Source organism: Camelus ferus, chromosome 10, assembly GCF_009834535.1.
Source record: "Camelus ferus isolate YT-003-E chromosome 10, BCGSAC_Cfer_1.0, whole genome shotgun sequence".
In the NCBI taxonomy this organism is placed as follows: Eukaryota; Metazoa; Chordata; class Mammalia; order Artiodactyla; family Camelidae; genus Camelus; species Camelus ferus.
Window position 1 is genome coordinate 22,382,371 of NC_045705.1, and position 24,230 is coordinate 22,406,600.

Consider the following 24,230-nt stretch of genomic DNA (forward strand, 5'->3'; position numbering starts at 1 on the left):
AATTTGTCTCCATCCATCCCCTTTAGTTAGCGGGGGGCTATGTGAACTTCAGAGAAATTCTTCAAGATAGGGTGATGGAGCGAGTCAGTCAAGGTCACCCAGTGAGCCACGCTGATAAAGCCAGGCCAGCAGACTCTCTGTCTCCTGTAGCAGTCATTAGGCCCTGCTTCCTCCCTCCCCAGTTGCCCAGGAGACTTCTGCCTGGTGGGATGGGATTGCCAAGCGCTGTAGCACTTGGGAGGCTCGGTGTTTTAACGAACCACAATGTGTTTGGAGGTTTTCTCCCCTACTTCCAGGTGCCAGTATCTCAACACCACATCCCATTGCCTCAGCCCTTTCTCATTTTATTGTCTTTCCTTCTGAAAGCTACAACTCTTTGTTTCATTGATCTTTGCTTGGTCCAACTTACAGGTGGCCCCATTTCCTTTGCACTCATAAAAGCATGAAGTTGCGGCTGGTCTGGAGTATCTCCTGGCCTTAACAAGGCACCCGAGGTAGGTACACCCAGCCGAAAGTCAGGCTGCCAGTATTAATAAGAGAAGAAGATGTCACAGAAAAGAAAACAAAAAGAAAGGCTGCTTGAAGTCAATAACTGGCTCTGCTGAGTATCTGCACTTATTAAGTATTGCAGCCTCCAAGTTAAATCACTCATTTTGTTAATAATAATAGCTACAATTTAGTAAGCTCTTTGTCTGGGCCAGGCACTGTCCTAGTTGCTTTTTATATTATCTTATTCGATTCTCATAGCACTAATGTTATCATCCCCTATAGTCAGGAATCAGAGAGTTAAATACTGGGCCCAAGGTCAAACCCTAATAAACGAGAAGCCAGGATTTAAACCCAGGTCTAGCAGACTTTGTGCCCCTACTCTTAATCTCTTCCCTCCTTCCTGGCTGCACTGATTCCACCTTACGCTAGTAAATAGTATCACCCACCACCCCCCTCCCCACATACACCTATAGTTTGGCCTTGGGGCAAAGGAGTTTGCCTTTTTTAGGCCTTGTTTTGTACAGTTTGCAAAATACAGTGTTCAGTGAGGGAAGGAAGGCTAAGGAGAGCAATGAAATCCTCTTCTGACCTGAAACTGCGCTTTTGGAAGGAGGGAACGATTAGACTTGCTTTATCTTTTTTATTTCAAGGCCATAAATAATGAAATCACCAGAAGACGCAGAGCCATGGCTTCTTTGGCCATAGTCTTAGAATCCCAAAAGTCAGCCAACTCTGGCACTGAGTCTGTAATTTAATTAAACATCTTGAAGGTACCTCCAACAGCTTGACAGTAGTCCAGCTTCATATTCTTGGAAAGGGACTGCGAAAGGAGCTTGTCTGTTCACCGAGTCGAGCCATCATGGCCACAGCACACCATTTGCCTTACAAAAATGGGCCACAACCTTCACACCATTTTAGGGAGTCAGTAGCAACTCATTTACCCAGGGATCAGCCATCTGTCAGCTTCACCTATCCCTATTTCTTGAGCATGGAATCCACAGGAGTGGTTTGACAATGAGTAATTGAGACAGAACTGGGAAAATCTGAAACCTCTGCCGGGCCCTTTCAAAAATGACTGAGAACTGGAAAGTAAGCAAACAAGGCTTCTGACCAGTTGAAATAAATACTATGAAGCACCCCCGTAAGGGAAAGGCCACATACCTGCCCATAAAGCACCCACTCAGAACCTGTTCATTCCTACTTCACACGTAATGCTAAATGTCTGATGTCTGGTTTCCAAGCTTACAGCAGATTAAATTTAAGGGTGAGAAATAGAATTCTAGAGGAAACTTAGGTCAATAAGGAAAAAGAGCTGACAGCAATAAAGAAGACAAGACATTTTAAGTAGACTGAAGAGCTCAAAAAGCACTGTTTTAGGGGGACACATAATACCAAACATAGCTCTGTAAACACATTACAATTTTGAAATACCTATCATAGAACTATATAATTTTATTCAAAGTGCTGACCCTGAGCATCACACCTAAAGAAACTAAATTGTGCTCAGAAGAAAGAAAAACATTTGCATATCAACCATTTTAGAAATATTTGTATCACAAATGGTAAACAAAACAAAATCAAACCCCCTTTCAGGAGTTAAGAGGAATAAACCTTTGAGTATGCAGAACATTTAGCTAAACAAAACAAAACATCCCACTACCTGAGGTTTTATTGTTCCAGGAGCCTCTTGTTTTTCATGGCTTTGAGAGTGACTTTCATGCTACAGTGCTTTGTGTAGAATGTCATGAACAATGGAAGTGCCAAGTTTCCAATGTGATGAATAAAACTAATAACCAGAATACAGGTCAAATTCTGTTACAACAAATACTGCTAGTATAAAAATCATTTAAGCATCCCTGTTATCTCTAAGCCTCTGTCAATTAACTACCCATTTATTTCAAGCAGTACTCATTACAGCAGAATTGGGGTGTAATAAAAAGAAACGGGACCCTCACCACAAGTTGGGTGTAACAGTTTAACCTGTAATAACAGGTTCTCACTTGTATTTCTCCTATTCTTTGCTGCAAGGAGAATAAACCTTGTGTAGACGTAATACCAGCCTAGGAAGCTGATATTTAGTAGTTGTTGCTAGGAGAAGAGAGAATTCAGAAGCAAAGGACACATGGAGTTGTGTGGCAAACTCTCACTAGGGAATTTGGTCTCCATGGTCACTTTTGACCTGCATCCACTTTGGAGCCATCAACCACAGAGTCGCTTGCTTCTAACAGTGATGTAATGCATATATGAAGCCCTGGAATGAAGACATGATTCATTTCCCGTGGATCACTGAACACTTTGTGGCAACTTGGCCCTGATCTAATGACCCTAAGATAAAGACGTTTAGAAGCATGTGACTAGAATAATCCTTTCTCCCAAGATGCACTGCTTTCAACACTGCGTGATTGTAAAAGCACACGCCACATTGATTATATGTAGAAGTGACCTAAGTTAATCAGCTGCATTCCCATTGGTATACAGGCAAGGAGTTTTCCCTGCTTATCCATCTTTTGCTTGTGGTAACGATGAGTTTTGTCATTTGCTATAATTTTTTTTTCTACTTTCTTTTTTTTTTTTGCCTTTTTTTTCTTTTACTTAAACACTTTTCTTAAATGACTACATTGCAATCAATATTTTGTAACACCCTTAGCAGCAGAAGGGATTAAATCATAGTTCACATCTGAACAGTACAATCAGCAATAGGAAAGGAGTGGGGAGGGTGAGGGAAATTGTCCACCTTTTCCTGATGATAATGCCTGGCTCAGACCCCAGATTCACATCATGCTCCAAAGAAGTTCATAAATTCTGGGCACCGCTCAGCCCGAGGAGGCAGGCAGCAGCCCTCGTACCTTGGGGTGAGATGAATGGTCTGTTGAAGTCATGCCATTACAGAATATGTTCACCTCTGCTTGCTTTCTCCCCAAAGCCAGAGTGTAGCTCCACATTTACATGTCCTAGGCCAGGGGATCAGGCTATGAAGAGCCTGAATGCTTTGCTTGGCTCTTGAAAACATTGATTCCAAGTGTAGTTCTCTGGCCTGAAGGAATATTTGCTGCCTCACCATTTTTATTAGGGCATCTGGAAATTGCAGGTGTTGACTGGAAGTAACCTTTCTGTGTCTGGTTTCTCTGTACACATTCAGGCTTCTGGGACCTTTTGACCCAATTGGATGGCTGTGTCCTAGTAACACATTCAGCCTGTTCCAAGTGTGAAGAGCCACGATAGATGAGTAAGATTGCGGTTTGGCTTGGTGGGGGGTGGGGAGGGGCGGGTGGTGTCAGTGGGGTGATTATGGGTGGAGACGATCATAAACTACCGATAACAATAAAAATGGGTATTTTCTCAGCAATTAAACCAATTTCCTATTTGCTAACAGGTGAGTTCTCATCTATTTTCCCCAAACTCCTTTTTCCCCTGGAAGATACTGGCCTGTCTGGTCAAAAAAAGCGCATTCCTTCTGAGACCACACTTAGCTCACTTACGGCCAGAGTATACTTGTCTGTTAATTTACTCAAAACTAGGTCACCTTTTAAACCCCTTTCCCCACTGGCATGAGGACAAGACATGTGGAAGAAGAATTAGGTTACCTGGGGGTCCACTGTTGCCTATGGTTAAGTGGTGTACAGAAGCCAAGGTTTCTAGAATGTCTTTTGCCATTTCCCAGATGGTGAGAAAATCCATTTGGAGTGTTTATGCCCCTCTTGATAGCCAAGCCATGGGCTTTCTTTTATGTTGTGCTACCGAGGTTAGTCGCTGCCTTCACAAAAGATAATTTTGCATTTCATGATGACTGACTGACTGATAGTCACTGGAATAGTCTCAGGAGGGGGTGTGCACAGCTGCTGTGTTTCTTCGGGCCCGGCGCCTTGTCAGATGGCAAACTTGCAGAACAAATAAGGCGCTGGCCTCGTTCACCAGGCAGGCAGAAGTGATCCAGAGTTCAGGCTTCCCTCGCCTTTTATCCTCCCACCCTCCTTCCTCCCCTCCTCCGCCTCTTCTTCCGGTCTCTCCATCTGGAAACCATGAGCCTCATGGATTCCAGGCATAAATTCTCAGATTTCAGATGTTTGGGAAATTTCTTTGCTTGGGTCATTCTTTCAGAGTAAGAGAATTCAATTTGGGAGGAAACACAGCTGAGACCCTTCCACAGAAGGGAAAGTAAATAAGGTGTGGTGTGTATCTATCGTCTCGCCAACTCAGCTCCAAACCCACACACAATGTCTCATTTGAGAAAAAATATTGAGGTTCCCTCCTGGGAGGGAACAGAGTAGAAAAAACCAAATCTCCACTCACAGAAACATACTGCTGTCCCTGCTGAGGTGTAAACATGACTGGCATCAGATAACAGGATGGAACTGATGTTGTGTGTGTCGTTGAGGAAGAGGGGTGTCTCTGGAGGTGAGGCCTCAGAGTGATGGAATGAAGTGAAAAGTACAAATGTAGCCTGAATTGTTAGGGAGAAACTGTTAACGTTATGAACCACTTAACCCCAGTATTGCATCTCCAGGAAAAAGCAATGTGTGGTCTTCTGTCTTTGGAAAAATGGAATGACCTTCCTCCTCGTGCTGGGTTTTAGAGGCAGACAGACTTGATTCGAGTGCTGGCTGTGTCCCTAACTAACTCTGAGGAGCTGAAGGAGCAGCTGGACCTTTGGGTCCTAGTACAGTGCCTGACACACAGGAGGAACTGAGTGAGTGGCAGCTTGTGATCACTGTGTATCGTGACGACCATCGTCCATCAAGATGGAGTCCCCTGAGGGCTGTGGACGGTGCCTGCCCCCTGCAGCCCACCCTGGCTTGTCCGCTTGGCCTGTCTGGAGCCTCTCCAGGGCTGCTTCTCAGCTCTCTCTGCCATGCCCTCCCAGTCACACTTTCATATCAACTTTGTAAGTGAGTCAAATGATACGTATTTATTTGTTCACATGGTTACTGTCGGTGCCTTTTTGGAGCTTGTATTGTTTGTTCACTCCTATATTACCAAGGCTGATAAAATTGCCTGACCCAGAACAGATGTTCAAAAATACTTGTGGACTTGCCGACTGACATCTTGATAGCATCCGTATCCAGAGTCGCTCCAGATATTACATCTTGATGCAGAAAACTGGGAGACACCTTTAGCTACATCTACCCCAGCATGAGTGTCCAAAGCACGTGGTGCCACCAAAAGGTATCTGCTCTTCAGGAGAAAAGGGAGGAGAGCTGGGAAATCTAACTGCCATCCCGGCTCGGCCACTAACAAGCCGGGCAACTTGCCTCTAAGTACCCCTGAAATGAGGGGTGGAGTCAGCTAGATGGGAGGATGTCTCTGGCTCTTCCAGCTCTCACATTGTAGGCTCTTAGCAAAGCGAGAAGTGACAGTGGGAACAGAAAGATGCTTCCTCTAGGAATCCCAGCTCTTCTTCCTCTGTGTGTGTGCATATATGTGTGTGCATGCACAAGCATATGTTCACGCGTGTGGGGATGAATATGCATGTGTATGTATGTGCACAGACACGTGTGTATGTGTGCACAGATACACTAGGGCTGGCCATAAAGGTGGACTTTATGGAGAACGACATTTCTCCAAATGCTTTGGACTGAATATTCAAGTTCCCCAAATTCGCGTGTTGAAATCCTAACCCCCAATGTGATGGCATTAAGGGGTGGGGTCTTTGTGGAGTAATTAGGACACGAGAGCAGAGATCTCACGTGAGGATGCAATGGGAAGTCAGCAGTCTGCAGCCCACAAGAAGCTGACCAGGACCTCAGGCTCCCAACTCCCAGCTCCCAGAGCTGCGAGACATACATTTTTGTTGATGAGCCCATCCAGTTTGTGGTCTTTTGTTTTAGCAGCCGGAGCAGACTAAGACACCTGATGTGTAGAAGCCATGACAAAGATGTCCTATAGTTGAGTGAGCTGGGAAGTGGAACAGTGGACACACAGCTTTCTTTCCTGTGGGACTTCTCCGAACTTTATATGCTCAGTTGCATTGTGGAACTCTAAGAAGGGAATGAGGTATGGTTTTCCTGTGTTCCATCTAACAATTTTAGGAAACACCTATTTAGGGATGAGTCCAACTGACCTCATTTAACTGCTGAGAAAACTGAGGCCCAAAGAAATTAAATTGTTTGTCTAAGGTCATACAGCTGTTGGAAAACCTGAGTTCTTATCCAGATTTGGCCACTGTCTCCCAGAGAAGAAAGTCTGTTTCATGACCCAAGAGCATACATTAGAACATTCTAGGAGGCACCCCAAGATTCCTTCTTTGATACTAGAGGGGAGCATTGCATAGGCGGGAGTCCTTCGTCTTGGCCTGCACAGACGTCAGCATTCAGCACAGTGCAGGCTTCCTAGTCAGGGGGCGCCGTCTGGAATGTGGGGTGCAGCCCTCGCGGGCTGTGCTCTTCTCTCGCTCTCCCCACCCCCCAGCTCTCTCTGTCTGTGTATGGTTCTCTCTCCCCCTACCCCATCTCTCTGGCTCTTTCTCTCTCTCTCTCTGGGTCTCTCCCTCCCCTCACCCTGATTCTCTTTTCCAGGCTGCATTCTGAGGTTACTGTCATGGTGAGTCAGGGCAGCACTGGCCGCTTGGCTGAGACCTCTACACAGCAAAACACCAAGCACCCAGTGACGGTGCTCAGGGAGCCTTGTGCAATGGCAGGCCTCTTTATTCCAGCTTAACAGCTACATCCCTTTTCTGGACTAGGAAACTGAAGTGTCAGCTCATTAAAAATGGGTGTTTGTGCCTGGCCTCGTGCAGAGTTGACCATGATCGTTCTCAGGTGCCTTCCCTGGCACTTTAGCATTGAAACTTCAGGTGCATCAGTGTGACCTGCAGGAGCAAGGGGGTGGGGGAGGCCAGTGAACGTGTGTGTGTGTGTGTGTGTGTGTGCGCATGTGCAAGACACGAGAGGGAAATGTTGGGCACATCAGGAAAAATGAGTTGGCACCCCCTCCAAACTGCTCTTTTTTGACTGTTAGGTAAGCTTATTCAGAGGACAGGGTGGTAGGCACCCGTCTATGAGTGTGGCGTGCAGGTAGTGGTGGGGGTGGGGGACACATTGGAGGCTGTGCCCCCCACCTGCATACCACACTCATAGAAACAAAAGCCCTGACCCCCCCTTTTTAGAAAAGACCATTTAGCGGCCATCTGTTGTTATTCCAGCTTACTCTTTTGGGGGTCTCATTCCCTCCCACTTCCAAATGGCTTTCAGAGTATTTCTTTCCACTCCACACAATTATTTCCCTGAAAGGAGTTCTTAAAAAGTACAATTTTCTACCTCATTACAAGTCTAGTGAAATTTTTACACCAGCCCTCACCCCCCAACAGACGGGTCCTATGTCATGTGTTGTGTGCACGTGTGTGTATCATCAGGCTGATGATTTAGTGATGACCCTGTTCCTAATATAGGAAGTGTGCGTGACACCCTCCATGTGGTCACAGGCTGTCCCCTACAGAGTTCACGCCCTTCCTAGTAAAGAAGAGACGCAGGGCGGTATTTTCTTAGGGGATTATTAGATCCACTGGAATGTAATAAGAGCAATGGGCAATGGTAGAGAATTAATATCCCCACTTGCTGGAGCAGCTGTCTTCCCTCTGCCTCCTCCTTAGCCGCCTCTGACCCTTTCTCTCCCAAGGACAAAGGCATGTCATCCAGAGGAGCTCAGGGACACAAACATGCCTGGAGAAAGCCACTGCCTGAGTGGTCCCCAGTTCCCATCATACTGTTTCACACCTATCGAGGGGTTCCGTTTCTTAGGAATGCACAACACCTGTGGCCTTAAACCATCCCGTTTCTAGTGCTCTTAGCCTGACACAATAGAACACCAAGACAGCCAGTTAATTGGGGGGAAAAATCACTTCAACCAGTTGTTTGGCAGCGATTAAACAGAACAACTACTAGGTCAGTTGAATGATGCATTTTACAAAGAAGTTTTGTAGGCACAGCTGGAATGAAATCCTCTTGTGTCCTTGAGCTTGATGTCCTTGTACCAACACCAAACTCAAAGATTTGCTAATGAAGACTCAAGACAGTGACACTTGCAGTTGGATTCCTTTCCCCACAGTGGTGGCCAAGATCACCGCCCATTTTACCCAAGCTCTCTTTCCAAAATAGAGGTAGGTTCTCCTTTGAGTGAAATAATGGATCAGACTGCCTGGGTCTGGCATTTACTAAGTCACTTTAAACAAGTAACTCACATGCCCTGAGTCTATATTTCCTCATCTGTAAAATGAGGATAATAATAGAACCTACCATTCTGGGCTAATGTGATGACCAACAGGATGATGCATGCAAAGTGCTTAACACAGTATCTGGCACATTGTAATCCCTCAAGAAATAAGATAGTTATGATTAATATTAGCATTATTGTTATAAGTTGATAAAATTTTGAAAGGAAATTTGGTTGTATCCAATCTTATGTCTAGAAATCTCTCTAACTGAAATATGACACGTGTACAAAGCTTTTTGCAAGAGAATGTCCATGTAGCATTGTTTTTAATGCAAAAATGTGGTAACGACCTTGTATCCATCAACAGGAGACTAGCTAAGTATTTGAGAGTTCTTCCATGTAGAGGACTACTCCACAGAAAATCCAGGGTGGGTTCTCTCTGCCTGCTCAGCACAGCCAACAGTGCTTTTGAAAATCACTGAGGCCTCTGTGTTTAGATTGATAATCAAAGCTTTCCTTCCTGCAATCACAGAATATTCTCTGGGATGCTAATGAGATGATGATTCTGTTTTACGAGGAAGAGTGGATTTGCATCACTCAAGCCAAACTGAAGAGGCACAAGCCCTGAAGAGGGAGGAATCGAGGCACTTAGCTGAAAGATACCCTGGTTCCTGGTACAATTTCATCTTCTTCCTGTGACCTTCAAGTCATGGGGCCACTAAGGTGGACCAAATGAGTTAAGGACCTGACTTCTGGCCGTTAGAAACCCTCCTCAGCGCTTTCTACCATGAGAGGAAGAAAAATTTATCTCCCAGGCCATGTTAAAATCGAGAAAGTGGAATGACTTTCTCCATCTGTCATGGCTCCAATCCCTTAGTCTGCTCCCTGGGGTTTACCTGTTCACTGTGGCCAAAAACACTAGCTTGGGAGTTGAGCCAGGCACCTCAGCCATCTTGCCGCTTTGCTGCCTCTGCTTCTCCAAAAATGAGTCCTCATTCCTTCTGTGTCTGATTCTACCACCGGGAGCACTGATCAAGATCCTCTTCCTCAAAACCAGAGCTCTGCATTCTTCATCTGAGCTTCCTGTTCTGTTTGGCTTTTTTCTCTCCATCCCTGGGCTTCTCTGTGCTTCCTTTCCCTGGACCCCATTTTCCTTGCAGGGGCAGGCCCCATTTTATTTTAGTTTCACGGAAGAAGAGGAGGCGCACACAGACCACCAGAAGAAAAGAATTGTCATTCTGGGCGCTCCTTATACCTGCAAACTCCACCACCTGTTATAGTGGCCCCATCGCATATATCCTTGAGCACTTCATTTTGACCTTGACCCTTCAGATTTTCTTCCCCCTTGCCTTTTAGAGGCAGAATGAAAACCTCTGCCCTGCCCCTGCCCCCACCCCCACCCCAGAGGTTAGACTATGTAATGAACCCTGAGTTTGAAAGCACAGTGAAAAACAAGTGATACACTACCTGCCATTAGCTATGAAGAGCCAGCTCATGGGACAGGCAGATTCAAACCCCAAACTGCCCTGAAGGGAGACTATGCCCCCTGGTTACCTCTTAAGAGCCATTGTTCTCCATTGTACGTCAAGCCTGACCTTTCCTCTTGCTTCCATTTTGACAGACTTCTTGGTGAATATTGACACCTACACATAAAGTGAGGCAAGACTGAATCCTTGGAACCTCAGCTCTCTTGCTCATATAGCCAATTTCTCCATTAATAGGAGCTGGAGATTGTTTCCCCCTGCAGTACCAGACTAGGCCAGCAGGGGTCTGACATTAGTTGCTTTTAACCCAGGACGACTGAGTCTCCATGGTGATGGCTATGTGAACTTGAACAGGAGCTAACAGCCATGACTTGAGATGGCAGAACTCGTAAGTATAAATAGTGATTCCATTTCTGTAGTAAGACTATAAAGAGTTCAGCCTACAGGGCATCAATTTTCCTTATCCACAGTGAAGGCTTGGTTTAATCCAGTTTTCATGTTTACCCAGAAAATACGTTCTGTGAGGGAGCTGCCTTAATCCAGGAGCTCGGACCTCCCAGATTTCTGTCTGAAACAGTTCGCCAATTGCTCAGTCCCTAAAGAAGATGCATTGAGATCCAAAGGTGATGTTAACTTAAAAAGACAGTGTCTAAAAAAGCAAAGTGTCTTCAACTTGTAGACACTACTGTAAAGAAAAGCATAAATTTAGTATTTCTGGATCTTTTTTTAAGGTTGGTATTTCAAACAGTAAGTCTTTACATTTTCCTTGAATATATTTTTATTGTGGATGATAATTAGTTACAATAATTATTAAATACCTAAGGAAAGTATTGTGCTTTCCAGTTTTCAAAGCCCTTTCACACATTACCTCGCCTGGTCCTTTATTACAAGAAAGAAATTATTAGTCTCATTTTACAGCCAATAAAATTGAGGCTCAGAAAGTTAAAGAGAGTTGCCTGAAATCACGCAACTAGTGGTGACAGAGTCAGCAATTTTCCATGCCAATGCAGCAATTAAAGTCCACGTAGACTAAAAGACTTTCACATGTGCAAGTATTTATATAATGCAATTCTATTATGAATTGTACCTTTTTCAGTAATTAACCTGATTTTACTTATTAGCATCTATTTATATCTTACAGCTATGCTGGAAAGTAATAATACTGTAATTTCCTTAAATTATGAAATACATGCTTTTCATTAAGTTGCACATTCCTTCCCTTCACATGGCCCTATGCTCTGCTCTGCTCTTTGATGAGATGGCAGGAAGTGGCAAGAATCCAGACTCCCAGGATTCACAAAAATCTCCATATCTTCAACAGGCTACCTCTGCCAGACACAGAAGACGAAACTATTTTTTTAATCATCAAAACAACCCGAAGAGCTAGGATATTATTTTTCCAGATGAAGAAACAAGCACAGAGGCTATGACATGCTGGAGCTGAGATTTGTATCCAGGTAGCCTGGCCCGTAAGGGGTTCACAATCGCCGTGGGCACCAACCTCCAGAGGCACAAAGAGGTAGCAGGAAGGACTCTGGAATGTTCCCGCAAGGAACAGGGTGGTTGTGAGGACTAAATGAAAAGGCGTAGGTTGCTATACCTTGGAGAATAGGAGAGAAATGAGACAATTTTTTGTTTAAGCCATGAAATAAGGATTTAAAGGAACTTTATAGACAATATTATGATTTTGATGCTAACCCCTCTGAGCTGCTTTAGTTCTCTCAGAATCTCACTTCACTTTCTCCTCTCCCTTTTATTTAGAGGTTTAAGGACCCCAGACACAATTAAGGAAAGACACCTTGAGCGCAGTTATCTGTGGCCTCTGCGGCCTGAGAACTTACTCTATATGGAGCATTTTGCAAAGTGTCTCTGAAGTGGGTGCTTCAGGAAGTCTGTCTAAGCAGGGTACCGCAGCCTCTGCCCTCTCCTCCCATGGGGCAGGAATATGCCCCACCTCCCAGCTCCAGAGAGGGGCTTAATTGGTCTAAGGGAAGTCCCGGCCCCTCTGTCAGTGAGTGGTTCAGAGGAGCGTGTGAATTGCTGGGGCTCTGGGAGATCTCCTCATACCTAGTAGATAAGCCATGAGAGAGGCCCCAACTCTCTTTTTTCCCCCAGGTGGTGTGTAAAAATTAGTACGTGGGACCCTCATTTAAAATGGAGTCAGGAAGCCAGAAGAGGGCGCTCTCCTGTCCTGGTACTCAGGGTCAGCTGCATACCCCACAGAAGGAAAGTGCAACTACTGGCCTACCCCCAAGAGAGAATTTCTCCTCGCTCAGCAACAACCCAGCCAGTGAGCAACCACAGCTCGGCCAACGAACGTCTGCTCTTCTCCAATGAACCTTCATTGAGAACGGCCCCTCCCAATTCCCCCCTTTCCCCTATAAAAGCAGGCTCCCTTCCTTTGTTCTCTGGGCAGGACTGTGGTTCACCACAGATTGTGTGTCTCAAATTGCAATTCCTTGCAAAATTTTGCTGGTAAAATAGCTTGCTATTTTAATAATTTTAGGTCAATAGGTGCATAGATGTGACCCAGGCTCCTGAGGAGGAAGCCAACCTAGAGAGGCAAAACAGAAGACCGGGCGACTTGGGACAGACCTGCTATGACCTGAGCCCAGGATGCTCTAACTGGCATAAGGCTCTAACCCCCACAGCAACCCCACTAGGGAAGCCTGGTTAAGGCTTTCTGCAAATGAAACCGAGGCCAAAGGAGGTAACAGAAGTGCCTTAAAATGAGTCAGCCACTGAGCTGGAGTTCAACCCAACCCATATCTGTCTGCCTCCAAAACCTGGGCCACCCTTCCTCACACCTACCTGTCACTTGTCCAGGAGGAAAGGAGGTTAGAGCAGGACCTTTCTGTCCTTGTCAAAGCAGGGACTCACCCAACCCAGGCATTCTTCCTTCCCTCCTCCCCACCCTTTTAGGGCAATTTCTTCTCCTCAGAATGCCTTTGGCCCTCCTCTCCCACCAAGGACATTCCTTCCAACATGCAAAGCCCACCTCTAGATTAAATTCCTGCTCTGCCCTTGAAACACATTACATTTCCTCCAGCCCATATCAAGCTCTCTCTCTCAGCTGAACTTCTAACCTCATCATCTGTGTCCCAGCTTTGGTGGTTCCCCAAGTTTGTGTCATTCTTTGGGTTTTGATTTTTCAACATTTAACTCTTGATACTGGCCGTCATCAGGTCTTCCTGGGACCTATTTCTGGCTTATGTATACATCTCCTTATCTCTGGGAATGAGGTCTGACATCAGGGGGTACTTCCTTCCTGCTGGGAGCTGTGTTCTCTGTTCCTTTGTTTCCATTGTGCCCTCCTGCCCCAAGTGCACTGGTTTTCCATCCTTTAGATCTTTACTCAGGCCACCTCTCCTGCTTGGAATGCTCTCCTTTCTCCGTTTCTACCCAGTAGTATATGACTTTTTATGTCTTATCTTCTTTGATGACCTGGAGACTTGATGAGAAAAGATCCTAGTCATTTTCATCTTTCTTTATATCCTCACAGCCTCTAGCACACGGCCTGGCCCACAGGCGACATTCAATAAATGTTTGTGAAGTGGCTAAATAAATAAATGAATGACTTTTACTCAAATACACAAAGACTGAACCTACATATATTTGCAGGATCTAAGAAAAAGCTCTTCTTTGGAATGAATCTCCCAAGGAGGTAGTATTTTTACAGCCAGTGGGGGTCCCATACTTTTTAAAGCTATTTAAATGACTGTTGGTCTCTCTCCTGTATGTTAAATAACACTTTCATTTTGGTGCTTGCCCATAGGCAGTTGCAAAGCATAGCTTTTTTTTTTTTTTACAATCAGTAACACTGATAAATTAAACCCAGGGTGTGCACATGTGTGGTAACACCACTCACTGCACTCCAACAGGCTCAAGCAGCCTCACGCCTCCTGTATCCTCTGAGCTAAATTCAGCCAAATACTGCTGGGTTTGTTGAGGACGAGGGTGAGTTTTTGGTGGTGAATTGAAATCCACAGACACCTCCAAGACCTTGTTGCACTTAACAGCTTTGACCTTCTCTCCTGAGTAAGTGTTAAGGAGCAGGAAATATGGGACACTGAAGTCTGGCTCACTCTCCCTGCCTTAACCCCAGCCAAACAATAACGGGAAGTCGAGAATACTCAAAAGGCACAGAAAGATTCGCAACCACCTACTTCCTACCCCTGCCAGCTCCTGACTTAAAATAATCGTATGAAGTGATTCCATGTTTTAAGGAAGTCCTCCTGCAGAAGCAGTGTTGCCTTGTGGTGAAAGCATAGGTGCTGGAAACAATTAGACCCGAGATCAAGTGCAGACCCTGCCACTGTGAACGTGGGGGAGGGGTGCTGCAGTCTGCATGTTTGTGCCCTTCCCCCAAACTTTGTATGTTGAAATGCTAATCCCCAGTGGTGATAGTATTAGCAGGTGGTAGCTTTGGGAAGTGATTTGATCATGAGGGTAGAGCCCTTGCAAATTGGATTAGTACTCATATAAAGGAGGTTTCACATGTTTCCCTAGCCCCTTCCATCATATGAGGGTACAGTGAGAAGTCTGGTGACCGAGAAGAGGGCCCTCCTCCAACCATGCTGGCATCCTGATTTGGGCCCTCCAGCCTCCAGGACTGTGAGCAGTAAGTTGCTGCTGTCTATAAGCTTCCCAGTCTGTGGTGTTTTGTTACAACAACCCGCAGGGACTCCGGTGGACATTGGGCAGATTCCTCAGCCTCTCAAAGCCCTAGTGTCCTCATCTGTGAAGACCTCCCTCCCAGGTGTTGGCACTGAAGCTGTAAATGCAGGGATGTTCCATAAACAGTAGCTCTCAGGACGTGCACAGCCTCTGGCCCTCTTCCTGCTGGAATCTCATCTTGCAGTCAGAGTGGATACGGAGCCCCCTTCTCACCTCCCTCCCTCCCCACCCCAGGACAGGAAAACCACACGGAGAACTTGTCCCTATATGCGAGGCTCTTTCCCCTTCCTCCTCCGGGTGTCCACTGCCTGTCACACTGCACATGCCCCCGTGGCTCTCGCTGTCCTCCCTCAAGGCACTGCGGGAGAGCAGCTCAGCACATGGGCTCTGGAGACAGATGGCGAAGTCCTGAGTTCCGGCTCCTTTGGGGATGTCTGTTCTTTCCCACTTGCCTTGAATTGGCCCACATCCCAGGGAACCTTTCAGTCGCAGGCAAAGCAGGACATTTGGTCATCCTCACTCTACTCCTTCGTGGGCTGTGATCTTGCCTAACATTACCTTTCTTTCCACACCTTGGGGATTTGAACAATTCCACAACCATCTTTGATGACAGAAGGAACGAAGTATGTGCCTGGAGCATCCCATCCCAGAAATTCAGACACCACTCAGGGTCTGTCTGACCCTCTGAGCCCACCAAAGGGCCCACCCTGGGAGGTCTAAGCCCCCATTCTCAGGCAGAGCTGCCCTTGAGAAGCTATGAAGTGCCTGGCCTCAGGGTCACCTCTTCCCTTCTGGTGGGTGGGAGCTTTGACATGACCATACCAGGGCAAGCACTCCTCTGACACCGTCCCCTGTATTTCTGAGTACCCCCTGCCTTTAAACCTCAACTCCCTCTAAGCCAGAATGAACCCAAGAACAAACGAGGCCAGTGGAGTTGAAGGAAATGGGGAAGTTTCTCCCCAGGATACCAGGTGTAGGCTGGAGGTGAGGGGAAGGTGAACAGAAATGGGGCAGCTGCTCCTCTTTAACGAGAGCAGAGCGGTTGTCTGCCCCAGGAGCACACCAACAGCACTAATAAACCTGAAAATCAATCCTTGTTGCTGGGTAGGGGGTTGGACCAGGTCAGCCGGCAGCCCAGGCTTTATGACTGGACACCCTACGGGGAGCCTTCCAATTCCCCTTCCAGGTTGACATTAACATAAGAGGAGCAGCCACCACGTGGCTGGCTGTGCCAAGTGACTCCTCCCAGGACGGCTTTTCTGCTTTTATTGCTCAGCACTTTATAGTTTGCTGGAGGTTTAGAATTTTGAAGCAACTCTTCAGGATAGACAGTATCAATATCTCTACTTTCCAGTGAAAACAAAATCTAGGCCTAGAAAGTCAAAGGGATTTTCACAACGTCTTACAGCTTGTACAAAGGTAGTGATTAACAGCAGTAATCTTTCAACTTTTCTATCTCAGAGCCCTATCAGAAAAACGGTTCTGAGCAAATACCCCCAATATATATGCATAATTTATTTATAAATATGGCCATGACTATTGTATTGATAGAGTAAGTATGTTATAAAACATTAATGAGATCATACATATTGTTAGAAGGTCCAATGTTTGCTTCTCTCACTCCAGTAGATGAGCTTGTATCATCAATGAAGTGGGCATTTTGGAGACGCAAACCCTACCAGAGCCAAGCAGGCAACATAAATCAGTGAAGTGGACTAAGTATAAGAGACCCAAAGGTACAGGCAGCTGATTCTCAGCCTCCATGTTGGGCACAATAGGGAGTGGTGGGGACTGTGGCAAAAGGGACACCAATCCTTCGTTATAAGGAGGCAGCTGTTACCCAATTTTAGTCAATCATTGCCTTGTGAGAATGTGAGCCCAGGATTTCCAGCCTTCCAGTTATTCAGCAGAAGTCAGAAATTCAGGCTTTTATGTGAAATTGTAGAATTTAAAGATGTTGACCACTGGTTTCATTTTTTTACAAAAATACTGGGATCCAAGGGGATCAAAATCAGTTTTCAGGCCTCCAAAGGCCAACTACTGGAGTAAAGGAAGGAGCATGGCCTTTGCAGCCAGTCTTGAGTTTGAATCTACCTTTAACAGGTAATTTAATCTCCTTGTGCTTTTGTTTAGGGGCCAGAGAATGGAAATAATAGTAAGTGCCTTTGAGGGTTTGCTATGTTGTATATGAAGCATTTAGCACATGCCTGGCACATAACACTGGCCCATTTTATTGTGCCTCCAATTCTAGTGGGGCCCCCTTAGAACTCAGCCCTCCTGATTGCTGACCCAGTTCTCTTCCATTTTAAAGAGAAAATCTCCATCCCTGGCATCCAAATTCCAATCCCGCGCTTTGCAGAATTGATTCTCCCACCCAGAAAGGCAGTTCTTTCCTACCCTGGTCTCATCATTCCTGAGTAGAATCTGGAAGCCAAAGGAATGAGCAGGCTCTCCTCCCTAGCAGGCTGGGGCAGGAGGTGGCGTGGAACCAGTCACGAGCAATGGAATGAGAGTCACACAGCCCGAGCTGTAGTCCTGGCTTGGCCACTAACAAGCTGTGTGAACCTGGACAAATGACTGAGCTACACTGAGCCTCTGTTGTCCCATTTAGGAGTGGACACAGTAATATCCACCTCAAAGAGTAGTCATGTGAATGTAAACATTGTGCGGGATAGTCTCTGTCTGCTCCACCCCAGATTCTCTCCACCCTCCCCGGCTGCTCTGTGCCCCTGAGTCTGATCTCAATAGACTGTTTCAGCGGGGCCCTGCTCTGGTCCCCAGCTCAGCAGATAAGATACAGCAACCGGTGAGCAGTGGATGGGAGGAGAGTGTGAGGTGTTTATTCCCCAGCTCCCTCTGTGCCGGGGCCCCAGTCCGGGGCAGTGGCCAGTGGCGGGTCTCCTCTATGGAAGGCCACAGCCCTTCCCAGGCAGTCCAGTCCTGTAGCTCCAGCTCCAGCCAGAGCTCTCCTCTTCTTTTGGAATTCTTTCCCTTCCTCCATCAGCCCAGGGGTGTTAACAGCTCCCCAGCATCACCAGCCCTGGGGGACTTCACTACCCTGCGTTGGTTTCTCTCAACCCTGCCCACACCTTTGTGGGTCCCTCACCGTGCTCTCCTGAACTACCCTGATTGGGCCATCTGTCCTGCCAAGATCCTGACCATTACACACATATAGCACATGAGTTTTGCCTCTGAGCCTTGGATGTGGAAGGCACTCAGTGTTGCCAGAATTAATTTGAAATCATAAGCTTTTCTGCTTCACCCTCAGGCTGCCAGAAAATCCAATTGTATAGATCCCTCGCTCCCTGAGTGCCCCAGCCCACTGAAATCCACACTCATTGATGGGCAATTCGCTAATTCACAGAAGTTTGCCACGCAGCTGCAGTGACCCAGACCCTGCACCAGGTCCTGAAGCTCCAGGTGAGATCAAGCAAACAAGTAACTTATAGTCCCATGGGATTATGTGGGACCTGCTCCCAGGGGTACAACCTCTCCACAGGCCCCCATGAAGCCAGCAGACTGGCCAGATCTCCTTGTGGGTATGAGGATCCAAGGGTACCCTCTTGGGGCTTTATGAATTAGTAGTTACTGTTTGCAGCCAACACCACGGGGAAGAGTGCTGGCTAATAATATATAAGCATAAGTCATCAGGATGGGGCTCCCAGGGAAGCCCTTGCTTCCTTTATGAGAAGAGGCTGGCTCCACTGGTGTGAATCTTTGTTCTCTTTCTGCCTTTTCCTTTTGATGCTTAAACAAAGATGTGGCATTTGGAGGTGCAGTGATCACCTTGGCACCACGAGACAACAAGCCCACACTCGAAGGGCAGCAGAGCAGAGAGACAGAAAAGGACTTGTTCTTATGATGTCACTGAGCGGTCACATCAGTCCAGACCACCTAGCTCAGGGTTTCTAAAAGACAAGTAATCCCTTATTTATTTGTTTAGGACACAGGTAGGTAGGCAGTGTTACATACATTCAGTAGAATTCATGTCTGGAGGAAACCCTCAAGATTGTCTGTTCCAACTCTTTCCCTCATAATATGAGGAAACTGAGGCACAGTGGGGAAGGGAACTTGCCCCAGATCACACAGCCCAATTTGAACTCAAATCCCCCAGGCAGTCCTAGTCCACCCATACAAACTCCTACAACCTGTGCAAAGGTTTGTGAGCTTTGTGTGTGTTTCCACTGTGCCTAGTGTACAGGCCCTTTGGAAACAGAGCTCTTCTCTTTTGCTCCTGATTGGTCCCCTAAAAAAAAAAAAAAGCTGACATGTAGATTCATGAGCAATAATATTGAGCTTAATATTTTCAGCCTCTGGATTTTGGGGAGGGAGCCGTTACACAGCAAAACTAACCAATACATCACATTTATGGACCATTTACTATAAGCCGAATCTATGCTGAGAGCTTTACGTAAATACTTCATTTAATTCTCACTAGTGGCCCATGAAGTAGATACTGTCATCTTCATTTTGTAGATGAAAAAACGGAGATTTAGACAACTTAAATAACTTGCCCTAAAGTCACACAGTAAGAAGTGGGTCCAGGATTTGAACCCAAGTGTTCTGACTCTAGAACTGTATTAGAATTTCCTTTCTTTCAGTAGCTTTTGCCTTTTGCTCCTCCTAAAACTGGTTTGGCTCCAAAGTCTTAGTAGTTTTTTTTTTTTTTTTAAAGATCTTGTCTCAGTACCCAGAATCTCTTGGGGGTCATGGTATGAATGACTTTAGCCAGTGCCTGAGTGGACATTCAGAACAAGCCTGACCTTGCCAGCAGGTTTAATTCCTGTCTTTCCCACAAGTCCTGTTGGCTCTGCCTGCAAAATCTACCTGATCTGTTCACTTCTCATCACCTCTTTTACTTCCAATCTGGTCCAACCCACCATCCCCCTTTACTTGGATCATCTCAGTATCCTCTTAACTGGTCTCCTTGACTCCACTCCTCCCCACTACAGCCTTCCTCTCTATCAGCCTGAGTGATTGTTTGAAAATCAAAGTCAGGCTGTGACAATCTGTACTTCAATACCCTTTGTATTCACTTATAAGAATAAGATACCACAGAGTGGGTGGCTTAAACAACAGAAGTTTATTTTCTCACAGTCCTAGAGGCTGAAAAGTTTAGGATCAAGGCATGAGCAGGTTTGGTTTCTTCTGAGGCCTCTCTCCTTGGCTTGCAGATGGCCACCTTCTCACTGTGCCTTATGCGGTGTTTTGTCCACACACATGCATCTCTGGTATCTTTTTGTGTGTCCAGATTTCCTCCTATAAGGACACCAGGCATATTGGATTGGGGCCCACCCTAACAGCCTCATTTCAATTTAATCATCTCTATAAAGTCTGTCTCCAAATACAGTCACAATCTGTGGTAGAGGGAGCTAGGGCTTTAACATGTTAATCTGTGGGGGATACAGTGCAACCGTTTTATAGCACCTTTTCATGGTTTCCCAACAAACCTAGACTAGAATCCCAAGTAACTAGCACGTTCTCTAAGGTTCCATGTGCTCAGGGCCCTGCCACATCTCTGGCTTCCTCTCCCTCCACTCCCCGCTCTGCTCCATGTACTCTGGTCGCACTGCCCCCCACCCCAAGCTCCTTGTACCCACAAAGCACGCTTCTGCCTGCAGGGTCTTTCACTTTCTATTTCCTCTTCCTAGAACATTCCTTCACCCCCAGATCTCTTCAAAGGCTTACTCTGCCCTTGCTGTTACTTTGCCCAAATGCTACCTCCATAATGTTCTAGCTTCTTTATTTTTCTTTGAAACATTTATTGCTATCTGCCATTGTCTTATATTTGTTTATTGTTCAGCTGTCTGCCTTTACCACCTGAATATCAGCTCCATGAGGCAAAGACTCCATATGCTTTGTTCCCAGATATATCTCCAAAGCCGAAATACAGCAGAGCTACACACAATATAACACCCAATAAATGTTTGAAAGAAAGAAATTGAAAAGAATGAATAAATGAAAGAAGTAAATAGAATGGAATAAAATGAATTGACTGAGGAAATTTTTAAATAAAAGAAAACCCCATGCAACTTATAAAAAATTCTTTTTCGTGCCACTGTGACCTCTGTTCTTAATTCCAATGTTTGACCTAAGAGTTAACCACTTATCTTCTGGAAGCTTCTTAAGCATCCCAGGACATTAAGCAGCAGGAAATCTCTCCCAGGTTGTCATCAACTGGCCCTAAATGTAAGCACTCAGAAACTTGCAAAGGTTTCCCCCCTCTTTATCTCCTTTCTCACCTACAACTGACAGCCCCAAGCAAAGATGCACCCCGCAACTTTGGCAATGAGACAGGTGAGAAACTAATAGGCAAAAAGATTCTTTCATTACGGGTAAAGAAATTCAGATCATTTGAAGACAGAAAAATGGAGAAGGAATGTATAAAAAAAAAATCATGCACTCGTCAAATGAACAGCCTAACGTATGGTTCACTGCAGTTCTGAGTCGACCCATCGCTCTAGCCCTAGTGGCAGCTTATGAATTGCAAGCAAGGGAGAGGAAGTGGGAAGTAAAGAAAACCAACATTTTTTTTTATTTCAACAACTGTTCTAATGGACTCAAGATATAACTGCCTCCCCTTTGGGAAATCAAACCCTAGTCTCCAGAAAAACAGGATCTAGAAGTACCACTCTCAAGGGTATTTTGACACTCTCTTTTTTCTGGTTCTATAGATGCATTTGATGGGGAGAATCTGATTGAAACCTCACAACAAACATGCAGGGAAGAGATCTATCCTATTATTGGTGAGGAAGCTAAGGCTCAGAGATGTGAAGTGTTCACAGAGACGAAAAGGGGCAGCATTTGCACTGAGGTCAAGCTGATTCAAAACCCTGTGATCTTCCCAGTACTGACCAAAGGGGATAATTTCATTTCAGCCCACATCAAATTTCCCAAGTCTGTGGAATTTGAATTTCCCTTCCAGTTACAGTCTCATTAATTCAAGAACCTTTATTGATTGGCTCCTAGGTGCCAAGAACTGTGCTTTGCTCAGTGGCTTCCAGAGAGTGACAAGTGAATGATAATAATGATAAAATATAAGTGGTGAGACAGGAACTCCTAAGGGTGTCAACGCTCTTTCTCAAATTGAGTTACTTTCTCACTATTGAATAAATTGTAATTTGAAAAGCTGGTAAAAGTGCCTTCTTTTGGTGAGCCAAGCCGATCAATATGTGCCATTTAAAATTCTCCTTTCTGCTTTTCTCCTATTCAGGCAGGCTGGAGAAAAAACAAGCATTTAAGGGCTGAGACTACTGAGCTGAATTTCTTAATGGAGTGGTTTTTTTTTCTTTTTGGAGTGATTTGTTTCTGAAGAATAGGCAGTCTAGGGCCTGCTAACTGAACTGTTTTCCTGGAGAGAGGGGAAGTCGGGGCTTGCCAGATTCCTGTCCAAGGTCATGGGGGAAGATGGGGGAGGGGGAATAGCCCCTGCAGGAATCTGCATTCCCGCCGACTGGCCCCAGGGACCCATCCCTGACAGCTGTTGTAAGTAATGATCAACCACAAAAGCAGATTTCTAGAAGAGTAGGTACCTGTTATAGGACACACATTCACATACAAAACTTGGAAACTCTGGCTCCAAAATCTTAAAAAGGGTTATTTCTGCCTGGTGGGACTGAGTGAATTCTCTTCCTTTCTGCTCCTCTATAATGCCTCATTTTTCTTCTGTAGTCTTGTATCCCTTACAATCAATAGGTGTCACTGAGGTACTAGATAGACTAGAATTGAGGTCCTTGGGCTACTCCACACACCCTTTTACTCTCTTTCCACATTTCCCCCACCCTCTCTTTCCCCTTTCATTCCTTTTTTAAAGTGATGATTTTTTAGAAATTTAAGAAGTTCTCCCCATCTCCCCCATCCCCCACCTCTCCCACCGCCCATCTCCTTTCCACTTCACAAGGATGAGCTGCCCCCTCTCTTCTCACTGCCTCACTGAGAATGCAGGGGGTTCTAGAGGATGAAAGGAATCTGTCCTACCCTCAGCCACATGTCTGTCACTCGGGTCCCCCTGGATGTTTCACTTAGGAAGGGACTGCCATGGGCACAACAAGGGTAAATGACAATAACAGGGGTGGTACACGATAATAAGGCCATAAATCTATGCTCCACAATTTCCTTTTCTTGAGCTCCAGGAAGAGTGGGGCTGAGTCAAGTGCCCAGGATCACAGATCCAGGGGATGACCTTTGAAACACAGAGATGTTTGACAACTTGCCAGTTTCCTATTTGTCAAAAAGGAGAGAATAATATCTCTGTCTCATAGGTGTGTAATGAAGAGCAGATGAAATAATGGATGCAAAAGTGTTCCAAAAGGTCAAAGTCCTACAGAATGACTCACCAGGCCTAGTAAGTCTCTCTTCTTAATTTCTTTCCTATCTGTCTTCTCTCAGCTTCCCCTGGGCCTGCCCTAGTCTAGGCCATCATCATCCCATCCCTGCTCTTTTGGGCTCCCTGTCTTTACTCTTTCCTCACCTCGGTCCCACCTGTACACTAATGCCCAGCAATTTTTCTAAACCCCACAATTCAGCCATGTGCATCCCTCTCCAAAAACTTTTTAACCAAAACAAAGCCCCAGATTCTTAGCCTAGTGGTGATAGGCAGAGTTCTAAAGCTGACTCAGTTACACTCATCCTTGTATAATCCATTCTCCTTTGTGTGGGTGGGACCTGTTAATAGGGTGAGATTTCACTCCCATAACTATGCTACACAGCAAAAGGGGGATTATCCAGGTAGCCTTAATTTAACCAGACAAGCCTGTGACAAGCAGAGCGTTTTCTCCAGCTGGTAGCAGAAGAGGAAATCAGAGATTAGAAGCATGGGGAGGATTCAAGGACAGCCAGCAAGGAAGCAGGAACTTCAGTCCCACAACCACGAGGAGCTAAATCCCACCAGCAATCTGAAGGAGCCTCTGGATGAGAGCCCAGTCTGGTCAACACCGTGAGTTCAACCTTGTGTGTCCCTAAATAGAGACCTCAAATGAGCCTGCTTGGTCCTCTGACCTGCAGGACTTTGACAGAATAAATAAGTATCCTTTTAATCTGCCAAATTTTTAGCAATATGCTATGTAATGTGTTAGTCAGTTCAAGCTGCTTTAACCAAATACCATAGACTAGGTGGCTACAACAACAACAACAAAAAAACTAGGTGGCTTAAACAACAAAAAGTTATTTCTTACCGTTCCGGAAGCTGGGAAGTCCAAGTTCGGGGTGCCAGCATGGTCAGGTTCTGGTGAGAACCATCTTCCTGGTTTGCCCGTGGCTGTCTTCTTGCTGTGTCTTACAATGTGCAGAGAGAGAGCCTCTCTCTGGCCTCTCTTCTTGTGAGGGCGCTAACCTTATACCTGAGGGCTCCCACTCTCAGTGACCTAATTACCTCCCAGGCCCCACCTCCTAATACCAGCTGGCGGGGGTTAGGCCTTCAACATAAGAATTTTGAGG

At 45.7% G+C, this 24,230-nt stretch overlaps 1 long non-coding RNA gene across 1 annotated transcript; it reads left to right on the top strand.

The window, feature by feature from the left end:
* The first annotated feature begins 502 nt into the window (after positions 1–502).
* LOC116666345 lies at positions 503–23,966 on the top strand. The gene is made up of 3 exons (XR_004323153.1): positions 503–3,715; positions 4,994–5,371; positions 5,468–23,966. It is a non-coding gene; the product is annotated as an uncharacterized LOC116666345 (long non-coding RNA).
* The last annotated feature ends 264 nt before the right edge of the window (positions 23,967–24,230 follow it).